This window comes from Moschus berezovskii, chromosome 28, assembly GCF_049115385.1.
Source record: "Moschus berezovskii isolate FMDL1 chromosome 28, NW_MosBer_1.0, whole genome shotgun sequence".
Taxonomy (NCBI): domain Eukaryota; kingdom Metazoa; phylum Chordata; class Mammalia; order Artiodactyla; family Moschidae; genus Moschus; species Moschus berezovskii.
This window is the reverse complement of record NC_142487.1, coordinates 10825359-10839202: the sequence shown is the minus strand read 5'-3', so window position 1 is coordinate 10839202 and position 13844 is coordinate 10825359.

The following is a 13844-nucleotide window of genomic DNA, read 5'->3' as shown; positions in this document are numbered from 1 at the left end:
CAGCCCCCCCATGTGCTGGGACCCCCAGAATGAATTGGAAGAGAGTGCAGCTCTTTGATTCCTGGAGGAGGACCGCACAGGCTCTCGGCCACGCTGGTTTGGAATGGATCCTTTCTTGGAGGAGCTGCTGAGCAGGAGCAGCCGAGCCTGGTGGTTGTGCAACTGGCCAGGAAAGGACTGTTTTGGGCCTGGAGCTGCTGGGCTTGGGTAGAGGGGGTTCAGCCAGGTCAGCTGGGAGGAGCAGGGAACCATCGACCCCTCCTCGTCCCTTCTCTGCCACTCAGTCACCACCTCTGCCAGCTCCAGAATTTGGATCCACCACCGTCCCCTCTTCTCAGGTCTAGTTACTGTCACGGGGTCAAAGCCGTAGCCTCCTGGGACTGCGGGGCTCCAATCTTACTCTGTGCTGAAGCTGAAGCTCCAATACTTTGATCACCTGATGGAAAAAGCTAACTCATTGAAAAAGACCCTGATGCTGGGAAAGATTGAGGGCAGGAGGAGAAGTGGGGGACAGAGGATGAGACGGTTGGATGGCATCGCCGACTCAATAGACATGAGTTTGAGCCAACTCCAGGAGATAGTGAAGAACAGAGATGTGTGGCATGCTACAGTTCATGAGGTCGCAGAGTCAGCCACGACTTAGTGACTGAACAACAGCAACAGCTCGGGCTCTGGCTGCAGGTGCCACAGTGTGTCTGCCCAAGAAGCCTCTCTTCACTGTGGTTTGGACAAATAACTGTTGCTGTCCGTGTTCGTGATGAAGACCCTGCGAAAATTCTGGTGGGTTCCTCAACAGTGCCCATGGCTTGGCCTCTGCTGACAGCTGGGGATATTGGAGCCGTTGTTTTCCCAGCGCAGCTCACAACGTTGGCCAGAATCACTCAAGGCCAGTTAATCACAAGGAAGAGGCGATAACAGCATCTTTACGATACACAGCGATGTGATAAGACGCAGACGTAATGAGAACTCTTTTCTTCTGGAAAAGATTAAAGACATGAAATCCTGGCTTAAGAATAAAAGACTCTTTGTCCCACTGAAACGAAGTGACCGGATGTCTTGATTCAGGGGAACAAGGCCAGACGCGTCAGGACTGAACCCCCGTGTATTTGGGGTTGTTTGCCTGTTTCCTGGGCTTCTGAGGCACCACTGAAAAGAATCCAGGCTCTGCTGGGGCTGGCCCTCCTCCTGTGGGAAGCAGTGCCCCCCTCAGAGGCAGGACCAGGATGGTGGTCCCGAGCACAGGGAGGCAGGGACATGAGCCCTGAGTTGCTCTCCAGGCGCCCAGGTCTGGGGGCCATGGCATCAGCAACAGCCCCAAGCCAGTTCCCCCTCCAGGGATGCTGTTCCGGTTTTCCTCCCAAGGGATCCATCGAATGGACACCGTCACCCAGGCCATAAGGATAGGACATAAAGCAGAGCTTTGGAACCACTCTCCACGAACAGGGTGTGTGTTCTTCCTGCTGATGTAGAGAGAAGAGGGGTGTCAGATGCCTGCTCTCCTCTGGGCTGGTGACCGCATGGGCAATGGATTGAAGTCGAGAGTTGTAGGGCCAAGGATGGGCCATCAGTGACCAGCCACCTGGCCCTCGATTTCCCATTGCTGAGCCCATTTTCCACCTGTGAGCTTAAAGCAGTCGATGAAGGGCTGACATTGCACCACTTAAAAAGGCCTCTATCCATCACAGCTGACACTGGCCCTCCAGCACCTCACATGGTGCCTGCTGCGTGGCAGGACCTCGATAAAAACTGCTGAATGAACTAAGGAACGCCTGCCCAAATAAAGCCTCTAAACGTCCCCTGTGTCCTCAACTCCGATTCTTGCTAGGTTGCTTTTCTTTCAAATCATCAGCCTGCAAAATTTGCACTGAGCCCGACCCTCAGTAACTTTGTTCACTGCCCAGTGAGTCCACAAGATCTGCCTGTCCTGAGACCTCTGTGGGGGTCTCCAGAGAAAACCAAGCAAAATTAAGCCAAAGGGAGAAATGGATCATGCTTAACAACCTCTGGTGTCCAGACCTCATGAGAGTGTGGCACGCTCCAGGTGTGAAGACAGAAAATACAGTCTGAAACACACTTTTGCCAAAAGTGGGGGGGTTTGCCTTCAGATAAGTTGCTTGATCCCTCTGAGGCTCAGTTTACCCATCTGTGAAGTCAGATAACGATGTCATCACCAGACAGACACACACAGACAGACAGGACCCCCACAGACAGACACACACACAGACAGGACCCCCCCAGACAGACAGATACAGACAGACAGATACAGACACATGCTCACACAGGGTTGTTTTTTTTTTGCTTTTTTTTTATTTTACTTTTTCTTCTTTATTTATTTTTTTTTATTTCTAAAAAAGAATTTTATTAAAAAAGCACAAATGCAAAGAAATGAACAGAGGAAAATTTATGCGTCGAACCTGGACTGGTCACTTATGATAATATACATGCTACAATTCCACTGATGATTAAATGAGAAGATATTTGTGATCATACCAGAGAGCAAAAAAAATGCAATCACATGTCATTCTTTACTATTAAACAGACGGGTTGTCTTTGGGGTCTGTCTAGGTGGACAGGGCATGGACAGCAGTGACCCACGTGGCCTTGAACTCTAGCTGTCAGATGCCCTCCCAGTCCTGCCACCTTAGGATTTCTGAACATCAAACCATCTGCTGGAATAACATTTTGATGTTTTTAGTATCCACAGATGAGGAACAAGTGGATTCAATGTCATGCCTCTAGGGCTACAAAAAATATCCTGGTGGGGCAGAATGTGATGCTGGGGAGAACCCTAAAGTTAAAAAATAATAATAATAATAATTCAGAAGAAAGGAAAACTAGTATTCATGAGTGCATGGTCTGACTAGATGTCTACACTCATCACCCCCTGACCCTCAACACCCCCACAGAAGATGGACTGCTTGCCCTCGTTTATAGAGAAGGCAATGGAGGTGAGTTACTTGCAGGAAGTCACACAGTGCACCAAAGCTCAGACTCAGATGAACCCCAGTCCGACTGATACCTCTGGATTCTCCTTCACCCCATCTGTCTTTGCCAAAACTCTCAGCTCAGAAAGCGGTCACCACAGCTTCTTGACACACAAAACATCACCTTTCTCGGAAAACGTAGACTGTCCTCCACAGGCTCTGTGGACCTTAAAAAATCTGTAGGTTGATAAACTTCCTCAGGCCCTGCTGGGAATAATCCAGAAAATGGCCTCCCTCTGCGAGTTAACGCCCACAGCTGCTGGACTGGTTGCTGCTGCTGCTAAGTCACTTCAGTCGTGTCCGACTCTGTGTGACCCCATAGACGGAAGCCCACCAGGCTCCCCCGTCCCTGGGATTCTCCAGGCAAGAACACTGGAGTGGGTTGCCATTTCCTTCTCCAATGTGTGAAAGTGAAAAGTGAAAGTGAAGTCGCTCAGTCGTGTCTGACCCCTAGCAACCCCACAGACTGCAGCCTACCAGGCTCCTCCATCCATGGGATTTTCCAGGCAAGAGTACTGGAGTGGCTTGCCATTGCCTTCTCCGCTGGACTGGTGCTACGTCAGAAACACGTCTCCAGACGTGTTTGCTTATTTGGTAAATATTTACATGCTTAGGCACTCGGCCACATTCCAGCCTGGCTCGTGAAAATACCATATTTGGGAGCTTCACATTGAAGCAGAGAATCTTTGATAAACGGTGTGAAAATGACCATGAAATCAACTAGGACTTCTTGGCTTTCCTGGAGGAATCTGGCAAGTTCTCCCAGTCCGTTTCCAGGAGGGCTCAGCCTGGACGTCTTCCTGTGGGAGCCAGAGACACCGGTCCCTGGTCCAGTCAAACAGGGCGACATACCCGTCAAGGTCAGAAAGGCGCACGGCGAAGGCTGCCCACTGTCTGTCGCCCGGCCACTCGACTCATCAGGTCCACAGCCAGAGTGGATGCTCAGCCTTTCAGAGTGCCCAGCAGGCTGAGCAGGAGAAGTCAGGCTGGGTGTCATTGCTAGCACTCGCAGGGATGGTTTCTTTTATCTGTTTTCCACTTATAACATCTCTTACCCTCTGGGCTTCCAGGAAGCCAAACAAAACGTCTTCAGTGCCTTGAGCCTCCTGGGTTGGTGACCTATGTTTACATGCTACCGACATATAAATGTCCTGCTCTTAATAAACACTTGTTGAATTCGACAAAGGAGGACTACACCCAGCAGAGAATGTGCTTTTTCAGGGACCCTAACAACTAAACCGTTCAAAATTAAAATATTTTGAATTTAAAATGTTTTGATGCTTTTATGTTTTCTAGCTCAATTAATTTAAAACACACAGGTTTGGTTTCAAACTGATACGCCAAGGTTTAGAATTAGAGATTTTGTTCTCCTCCTTGGTAGGATTATTTTTGTTTTTTAATGACATTGGCTCCATTCATGGTTGGGGACACAATGAATATTTGATTTTAATAAAGTGTTCAATAAATGAGCACATCCCACTCCTGTTCTCACTCCCAGCCCTTAACATGCCTGGATCCTGAGAAAAATCGTGATTCCCAAGCCAAGAACTGGATACCTCAGAGCGTCACAGTCCTTTTAGGGAAAATCACAAGCCAAGATGAAGCTCACACTTCTGGCAAACTTCATTTCTATGTCATCTTTTCCCATCATGTATTAACATATTTAATGGATATTCATTGAGCACCAACTATGTACCAGGCACTATGCTAAGCACCATCGGGGTACGAAGGTGAAATAAAGCATGGATCATCCTAAAGTTCCTACAGGACAACCATGCACAAAAGGAAACTGTTCCAGCCACAGGATTGACATGGGAAGCATGCATATATATTTAATATTAACAAGGATGAGGACAGGACCTTGAGAAAGACCTGTGTGTGGAGGGAGGAGGAGGAAGAAGAAGAAGAGGTAATGGGGAGACCCCTCTCCATTCCTGGGTCCAGACTTCTTCCAACCCACATAGGACGGGCCTCTCACTCAAGGCTCAGGAACACCCATGGATGAAGCAGGGCCGGAGTGAGGACCAGTGCCCAGCTTGGCACCCAACGGTCAGTGTGGGAAAGAGGAGCCAGATCAACGGGGAAGCCGCTGCTCAGGACCGGCCCAAGGGGACAAACTAAGGTCCAAAACCTGCCTGGCGTCAGGTGGCTGGAGCCGGCTGGCTTGGAGCCAGCTGGCTTGGAAACGGCAGTCCAGGTTAGTCCCTTGGTCAAGCGGTTGACCCTCTAATAGCTGAAAGCCAGGCCATGTTCAATATGTGTCCAATTTGTAACCCTGGACTCTAAGGTGTGGATCATAGCTGACAAAATCCTCAGCAGCCCTGAAAGTGCTTCCGAAGCAGCTTCTCTCTGACTCTCAAGCTTCAGTGGAGAGAAAGGCCAGCCCCTCCTTCCCAATGACAAGCACGGGTCTAGACTGACCGAGCACGCAGGGCAGATGGCACAGGAGGTGCGGCTGGTCCGTGGCCCGGCGCAGCCCAAAAGCCACTCCCACCCTTTCTAGGATGGCTTCCTGCCCGGGTGTTGCCATTCGATGAGAAGTGAAAGCGTGAATGAGACCAGCAAGATGTGACAACAGAGGCCAGAACTGCGGTGGCATCGTCAGGAGAGAAGTCAGAACCCACCATCCTGAAACACTGCCAAATGGCCATGCACCTCCCTATCAGCGGTCATGAGCCTTCATGTCAAGTGTTTGGTCATTTCTAAACCATGGGCAGGAGTTTTAACAAGGACTGTCCACCCTGTTTAACTGCCTTCCAGGGAAGCGGCTGGAGGCTACCTGGTGGCTCACTCCTGGGTTTCACATGTTTAAAGCTCATGTCACGTGTGTTCATACATTACATGTGCTCATTCATCACACGTGTTCATCTCAGGTGGGAATTCTCAGCAGGACTTTCTTCACTTTACATCATGTCAAAATGTAAACATTTATAGGGAAAGGAAAACTCATTGAAGACTGACAAATGCTGGTGGCACTGCAGGTCAGGAGGCAACTGGCAGGCAGAGGCTCAAGGTTCCCATGGGTGACCTGAGAGTCAAATCATGTGCCCTGGGCACTGAGTGGGCCCCGGGGTCCCCAGGCACTGGGAGGCTCCAGCCAAGAGCCCCGTGAGTCACCGCAGGCCTTCGGGATTCCTAAAGGCGGGCAAACAGAGAGCTATTCTTCCGCCTGTTTTTGTTGGACGCCCAAGTGTCTCTGAAAACGGACGCGTATCTCGGAGCAGATTAACGCGAAGAAAAAGTCAGGCATGGGGAGAAAAAACAGAGAGGCTGTGTAGCTGATGCTCTGCGGCCGCTCCAGGGCTCAGCCTGACTAGCTCCCGGGTACCGGGGACTCCAAGGCCAGGGTAGCTGGGCTCTGGAGGGAGCAGAGGGGGGCCCAAGGAGACCCCAGGACAGCCAACACAGCTGCCAAAGCTGCATGGAGGCCCGGGACCGGGTGCTGATCGCCCAGCCCTGCCCCTCCCAGCGCCGCTCCACCGTCCAGCCTGTTCCAGTTTCTTCTCTGAAGGAGGCTCTTTGATGGAGCCTCATTCCGTGCTCAGTGACATGAAAGAGATACTGGAGCTGATTATCAAAGGCTCCACTAGCCAGCGGTGGGGCCTGGGGCGTGTAACCTTATCTCTTCCTCTACGTCTGCATCCTCCCGCCAGGCCAGCCGTTACACAGCTTTTCCCTCCTGAGTCCCCATCAGATGTTCCTCTGAGTGGGGATGTGAATTCATACCTTAAGCTTGTAGAGCTCGGTCAGGTGAACAAGCCCCACAAGCTAAAGGCACGGACACTGAGCGGAAGCTGATCATGGCCCCAAGTCTGGCTGTGGGATCCTCTCTCCCTATGGTGGCCACGTGGTGTCCAGACCTTCTTCTCTGCCGGGCCCTCCCCCAGAAAAAGCCCCTGCCTGGTCCCCAGGAAACCCGGTTCATCCAGACACCGGAGAAGGCAGGGTATGGCAGCAGGGGTGACACAAATCAGCACAGTGACCGTGCAACTAGGTGCAACCGTGAAAGTCATCTGAGGATGTGTACTTCCATGAAAAACGCTCATCCTGTAGTACTGAGGAAAAACCGGGGATCTTAACAGCACGGGCAGAGTGACTTCAGTTTTGTACAAATAAAACAAGTTGAGTCCACAGAGGAAGCCTGAGACTAGTGATTCCAGCCACAGCTGTGGTCATGACGGAGAAAAGGGCCTGGACGGACTTTCCTTCCGTCTTCCTTTGCTTATGCCTATCTCCTAACTTGTCCAGTTCAGTTCAGTTCAGTCGCTCAGTCGTGTCCGACTCTCCACGACCCCATGAATCACAGCACGCCAGGCCTCCCTGTCCATCACCAACTCCCGGAGTTCACTCAAACTCATGTCCACAGAGTCGGTGATGCCATCCAGCCATCTCATTCTCTGTCGTCCCCTTCTCCTCCTACCCACAATCCCTCCCAGCATCAGACTCTTTTCCAGTGAGTCAACTCGCCGCATGAGGTGGCCAAAGTATTGGAGTTTCAGCTTTAGCATAAGTCCTTCCAATGAACACCCAGGATTGATCTCCTTTAGAATGGAATGGTTGGATCTCCTTGCAGTCCAAGGGACTCTCAAGAATCTTCTCCAACACCACAGTTCAAAAGCATCAATTCTTCGGCGATCAGCTTTCTTCACAGTCCAACTCTCACATCCATACATGACCACGGGAAAAACCATAGCCTTGACTAGACGGACCTTGGTTGGCAAAGTATTGTCTCTGCTTTTTAATATGCTATCTAGGTTGGTCATAATTTTCCTTCCAAGGGGTAAGCGTCTTTTAATTTCATGGCTGCAATCAGCATCTGCAGTAATTTTGGAGCCCAAAAAAATAAAGTCTGACACTGTTTCCACTGTTTCCCCATCTAAATGCATAATTTCTAAAGTTACCAAAGTTCAGAATTTAACCCTACAAACCTGCCGAGTCCAGGGCCGCCCTCTCCCCCCCTCCTTCCCCTGCCTGGGGCCACCCCTGCCCCCTTCACACACACACCATCCAGGTTCCCCCGAAGCCCCCCTGGGCCCATAGTATCCACTGGACACTGGGTAGCACTGTCTGGCTCCTTTGCACCAAGGGGGCAGGTCAAAGCAGAGACACCCCCGTCGTGGCCCCAGGGCTCTGCATTTGTCCACTAGACCCCCAGCTCTCTGAGTCCTTCAGAGGCTCACAGTCCTGCCCTGCTGCCTGGAACCATCCAGACACCCACGGGGTCAAGGTGGGGACACCCCACCCCTCACTCAGAGGCCAGGTGTCCGCTGCCCTCTGCTGCCCCCAGGCGGCCGACAGCAGAGCCCTGGAGTGCGGGCCCCCACCTGCCCCTGAGCTGTTCACATCCCTTTAGATGGTCAGCCATGCCTGGATAGACCACAGGCCAAGCCCACAACCACACACCATGCAGCCAAGGCTTGGTCCTTTGATTGTTTCTCCCCAGGAAGCTCCCCGTGAAAGAGAGCAGGAAGCCCGGACTGGTGCTGGCCCCTCCCACGGTGGGCAGGCCCCGCCTGGAACTGAGCTCTGTGAGGAAGACAGAGATGCACACAGTCCTACCTGCCAGGATGTGACGAGAGATGTGCCTGGCAGTGTGGGGCTCCTTCACAGACCGAGTCTCCCCTGCTCCCTACCAAACAGGGCCACCAGATGGGATGCAGATGCCCACAGGAGTGGAGCTCAGGTTCACAACCAACAATGCTTTGGTATAAGCCTATCTCACATGTTTCATGGGATATACTTATCCTAAAAACTTTTCATCATTCATCTGAAATCAGTGTAATCTGGCATTTGGTGTGGGGGAGTTTCGTTTGTCTTTATTGGTTTGGGGAGTTTGTTTCTTTGTTTCTAAATCTGGTAGCCCTCTCCCCACGTTAGCATCCCCACCTTAACAGGACTCACGCCCTGAAACGCCCGCCCCCGCGTCTGTCCCCCAGCAGCCCAATCATGCGGTGACACGTGACGGGCCTGTCCTGACAAGGGAAGCCAAGCGAGTTCAGAACCTCCGGCAGGAGGCAGCCGCTCCCGGGGCTCCTTCTGCTCCAGCGGTCATCTTAGGACAAGGGCACCAGCTGCCTTGGGAGGGGCCACTTCTCTCATCCCAGCTGATAATTTTTTCAAAGTCAGAGATGAAAAGCACTTTTAAGGCCCCCGCATCTCCCGAATGTCTCTTACTCATTCTTTTTGACCTTGATATTCTTGCAATCTCGTAGAAGGGCTCAGGCATGCCTGTGACTATCTGATTTGTATTCTAAGCTGATTACACTGTGGAGCTGGCATTTCCCTCTAGATAAGAGCGAGAACACCCACATTTGTTTCCAAAGGTCTCTGCCATGCATCCCATCGTGTTATCTTTCTGCACTGGGAGACAAACAGAGCAGCAGCCCCCACCCCCCAGGCAGTCACACTGGAATTACCTGGAGGTGCCGGGGTGGATAGGGCTTCCCAGGTGGTGCTGGTGGTAAAGAACCTGCCTGCCAATTCAGGAGATGTAAGAGACGTGGGTTTGATTCCTGGGTTGGGAAGATCCCCTGGAGGAGGGCATGGCAACCCACTCCAGTATTCTTGCTTGGAGAATCCCGTGGACAGAGCCTGGTGGGCTACACCCCGTAGGGTCGCAAAGAGTCAGACACGACTGAAACAACTGAGCACAGCACTGCACAGCCATCTCATCAGGTTCTTCCTTTAATTCAACCAAGCACCTCTGGGGTACCATATACATGGTTAGGAAGACAGTGAGTAGGTGAATAAGAAGATAGATAGGTAAGTAAGTAGGTTGGCAGGTAGTTAAGTAGGAAGGCTGATGGGTAGGTAATTAAGAAGGTAAGCAGGTAGGCAGGTGGGTAGGTAAGTAGGAAAAAGAACACATGCACACATAGCCATAAACATTTGAGACAACTTAGAAAATCAACCACAATATGTTGTTTGTTGTTTAGTCATTAAGTCACGTTCAACTCTTTCTGGCCCCATGGACTATAGCCCGCCAGGCTCCTCTGTCCATGGAATTCTCCAGGCAAGAATACTGGAGAGGGTTGCCATTTCCTTCTCCAGGGGATCTTCCTGGATATATACACAATATACAACAGAAAAACGACTAGTAAACTTAGAGTCAAAGTCTGATTGAAGAGCAAACAGCACCAGGCACAGGGGCGTGGGGATGCAGCCACTGGGGACCCAGTCCCGAGTCCCCTGTGACAACGCAGGATCTATTTCTTACTGGAGAAGATTCATCTCGGGAGCAAAGCCTTCTCTACTCTGCAAGTTCTTAAGTAAACCTTCGTGTACTTTGGGTAATGCGATAAAGTCCTCCTCTTTGCTTCTCTGAAAGACCCCGGTTTGTTCTTCAAACGTGCATTTCTGTGTCAGCTGCCCTCTGTGAAAACTGAAGATGTGACATTAAATCTTAACTCAGTGACTGCTTTTCTGTGGAGAGCTAAGGTAACAAGGTCCAGGCACATGGCTCTAGAAAGCTCTAACTCAGTCACGTGCACAGGTCCTGTGCTCTGCTTTCTGTCTTTGAGTATCTAATCCCAGAGACAGGAAGAGCTCTCAGTGCCTGGGCATCAGACACTCCATAAACATTCCAGCTAGGAGCTGCAGATGCATTGGACTCCAATAACCAGGAGCTGGGACACTAGGCAGAGAGAAAAGGTGACAATCCAGGGAGAAAATAATAGGCTATAAATGGAAGATTCTTGGTAAGATCGTGTGTTTACAGTCCCTGTGGAGGAACACACAGTCCACGTGCCAATGTCAGCTCCTTGCAGGCTTGCACTCTCACGTCTACTCGGCAGCTTCTGCATTAACCACACCTCTCATCTCTGAGTGTTACGTCCAGCTGGTTTACCTTATAGAGCTTCTCGGGTCCCTGTCTGTTTTCCCTTATTCTCTGCCACCTGCCTGCTCACTCTGACACGTCTTCATTCCATGGAAACACATATCCTTTCCTATTCTAGCCGCAAACCAGACCTGCAGGTGTGGTCTCTGAAAGAATAAATGAGGCGAGAAGGTGAAAACTGAGTCATGCTTGAATAAATGTATATCCAGTCTGGAAAATGTCTGTTGAGCTCTGTGTCTGCCAGGAACCGTGCTGGGGTTGAGCTTTCAGAGCAGAGAAAGGCAAATCCTGCCCACCAGGGAGCTCACTAGTGAACAGAGGAGCATGTACTGTGGGTCCATGATCTGAGACAGGAAATCAAGCCGGTCAGCAAACCCATCTGCCTCTCTGAACTGAGGTTCTGCGACAGAGGAGTGACTGGAAAGGCTCGCTGGCTGCAGAGGAGGAATAGTGGCACAGAGGGACAGGACTGCCTGCCCCAGCATCGCACACCTCAGTCCCTGCCTGAGTTAGTCTTCTTCTCTGTATTTATAATAATTCACGTTCTATAAAAGGTTACTTTACTCAGTACACTGAAACATTTGATCAGCCCTGAACTTCCCTTCTCGTCTCTAGGTTGAGCACTAGGCCGACTGAAGCATCTTATGATTGCATCAACTGTATAATATCACCCTTTCCCATCTTTTCATTCCACACTGCAAAAGTCTTAATGGCTTTATTTGCTCATCTTAGGGCCTTTGCCCATCCAAAAGTCTAAAATACATCATAAACATTGTGAGACATTTTAAATATTTTAAGTCATAGTTGATATTTTCAAGATGACTCGGCTTTTAGATACTTTTATTTCAGGGACCTGTTTCATCGTTGGCCACATCCTCTTGAGATGCAAGCATGTAACTAACTATAGCTCATTATCATAAGAGGGGCAAGCTTCAAAGAAACATCTAATCATTCACATCAAGTTCTCAGTTTTTCCTTGACAGACTTATCTATCGATGCCAGACTTCACTAAGCCCTAGTGTCTCCCAGGCTCAAGGAGATCTTGCCTGGAGGAATCTCCCAGAACACAGTCACTTTCAAGTATTTCTGGGATGGTTTAGAGGTGAAGACAGTCTTGCATTAAATCAGCCGCAGGCAAACTTTATCACAGCCAGGCAAAAGCTTCTGACTTCACAGCCAGGCGAATGCTTCTGACTGCTGTTTCATAGCATAATCTCTGTTTTCTGTAGCTCTTCAGAGAGATCAGAAACCAAAAACTGTACCATGCTTTTGTTACTGTCACCTCTGCAGGAGTTCTTTGTGTCTTTCTCCTGCAGAGGCCCTGACCTACCAGGTCGGAAGTTCCAGGATCTCTCTTCATTGCTGGGCCGAGCGCGCACATCTTCGCATGCGGTGACCCGGACTGTCTTCCAGGCAATCAGGAAAGAGTCCACCTCGGCTACCCCAGCCTTCTTCATCAGGGAGCATTTATGGAGGAATTCCCACAGACAAAGTTGTGCTGATCCCAGTGTGCATGTTGGTCAAAGTAAGCCCTAGATCAAGACACACAGAGGGTGGCAGTAGCCCATGGGCTCAATGATCACCAGGAGCCAGATGCCAGGACACCAAGGAGGCAGTGACCACTCCATCCTGAAGACTTGGCAGGAGCCTTGGAGATGGTGACCTTTGAACAGGACTTAAAAGGTCAACAGTCATTCCCCAGACAGAAGAGAAAGGGCCTGAGGCGTTCCAGATGGGAAATGTCATGTGCTCCTGCGCCAGCTAGAAAATACAGATGGAGAAACACTATCCTCTTCTGTTGTGGACGTAATAAGGATAAGCGTGTGCAGGTCCTGGAGGTGGGAACATCCAGGAGTCTGAAACTGGAGGCCAGAGCTCAGGAAAGATGCTGAAGCCATGGCGAGGCTGCTCTCAGCCAGGACAGGGGAGCAGACAGAGAAAAGGAGGTGGCTCGAGGCAGTAATCATAGAGCCAGGGATATTTCTCTTTTCTGAAAAAACTACAGAGAGCTGGACAAAAGCCTCGCCAGCAGAGCCCAGAACACAGTCCCACCCTCCCGTTGCCCATGCCCGCCGAGGGCTGCTGCCTCAGACTCTCCCATCAAGGGGACAGATGTGGACCCTTTCCTGGCTTCAGTAGCCGGAACTCCATCCTCTATTTTCCACTCACGCTAACTCCGCCAACTGGTTTTTCTTCTGCATTGTCCCACGTTTATAAATGGACACAAAATAATTTGTGGAGTAAGAAAGTTTATAAAAACCTTCTATAGCCTCCCAATAAATTCTTTTTTTTGGCTGAAGTTAGCCAAAACTGGTTTGTGTGGCTTGCTACCGAAGAACACTTAATCACCCTGCATTTGATCACACTGTCCTGGCCACCCCACAGATTGTCCTGAGGACAAACAGACCACCGGGTGTGAGAGCGTTTTGCTGGCCATAAAGCTCTGAAGGGGGTTTGGCATCTTCACCGTGTGGATCCAAAGTCACAGAGAGAAAAGGCCGGGAACAGAAGTCCTAGAGGCTGCGAAATTCCCACTGCACTGGTCTCGTGGAGTATAGAATCCATCATGCCAAGGTATCCCAATGCCCAGAGACAGCAACGTGCATGGTGCACTGCAGATGTGCTTTCCATGGGCCCCAAGCACCTGGCCAGTAGGACCAGCCCTGCCCGCGTCACAGGCTGGGTTTGTGGTTCACAGATTGGGTGGGTTAAATCCTCTGTGCCTCAGAAACCAGCGAAACAAACAAGGGGGCGGGTGACGTCAGTGCCTGCTTTGCCTTCTGAAGACCAGGAATGGGCAGAATGATGCTGTGGTCACAACTAGCTCCACTGAGATGCTCTGTAAAATGCCCAGCGGTTTTGATGCGAATCATCCAGCCTGCCGTTTCCTTGGTTTCCTACCGTGGCTCTTTGCAGCCATAATACATGAGCCCAGAATACTGTATGTTCTCTTAAAAGAAAGGGCTTGCCTTGAGAGTGGGGCTTCCCTCATGGCTCCAGTCAGTAAAAAATCTGCTTGCAGT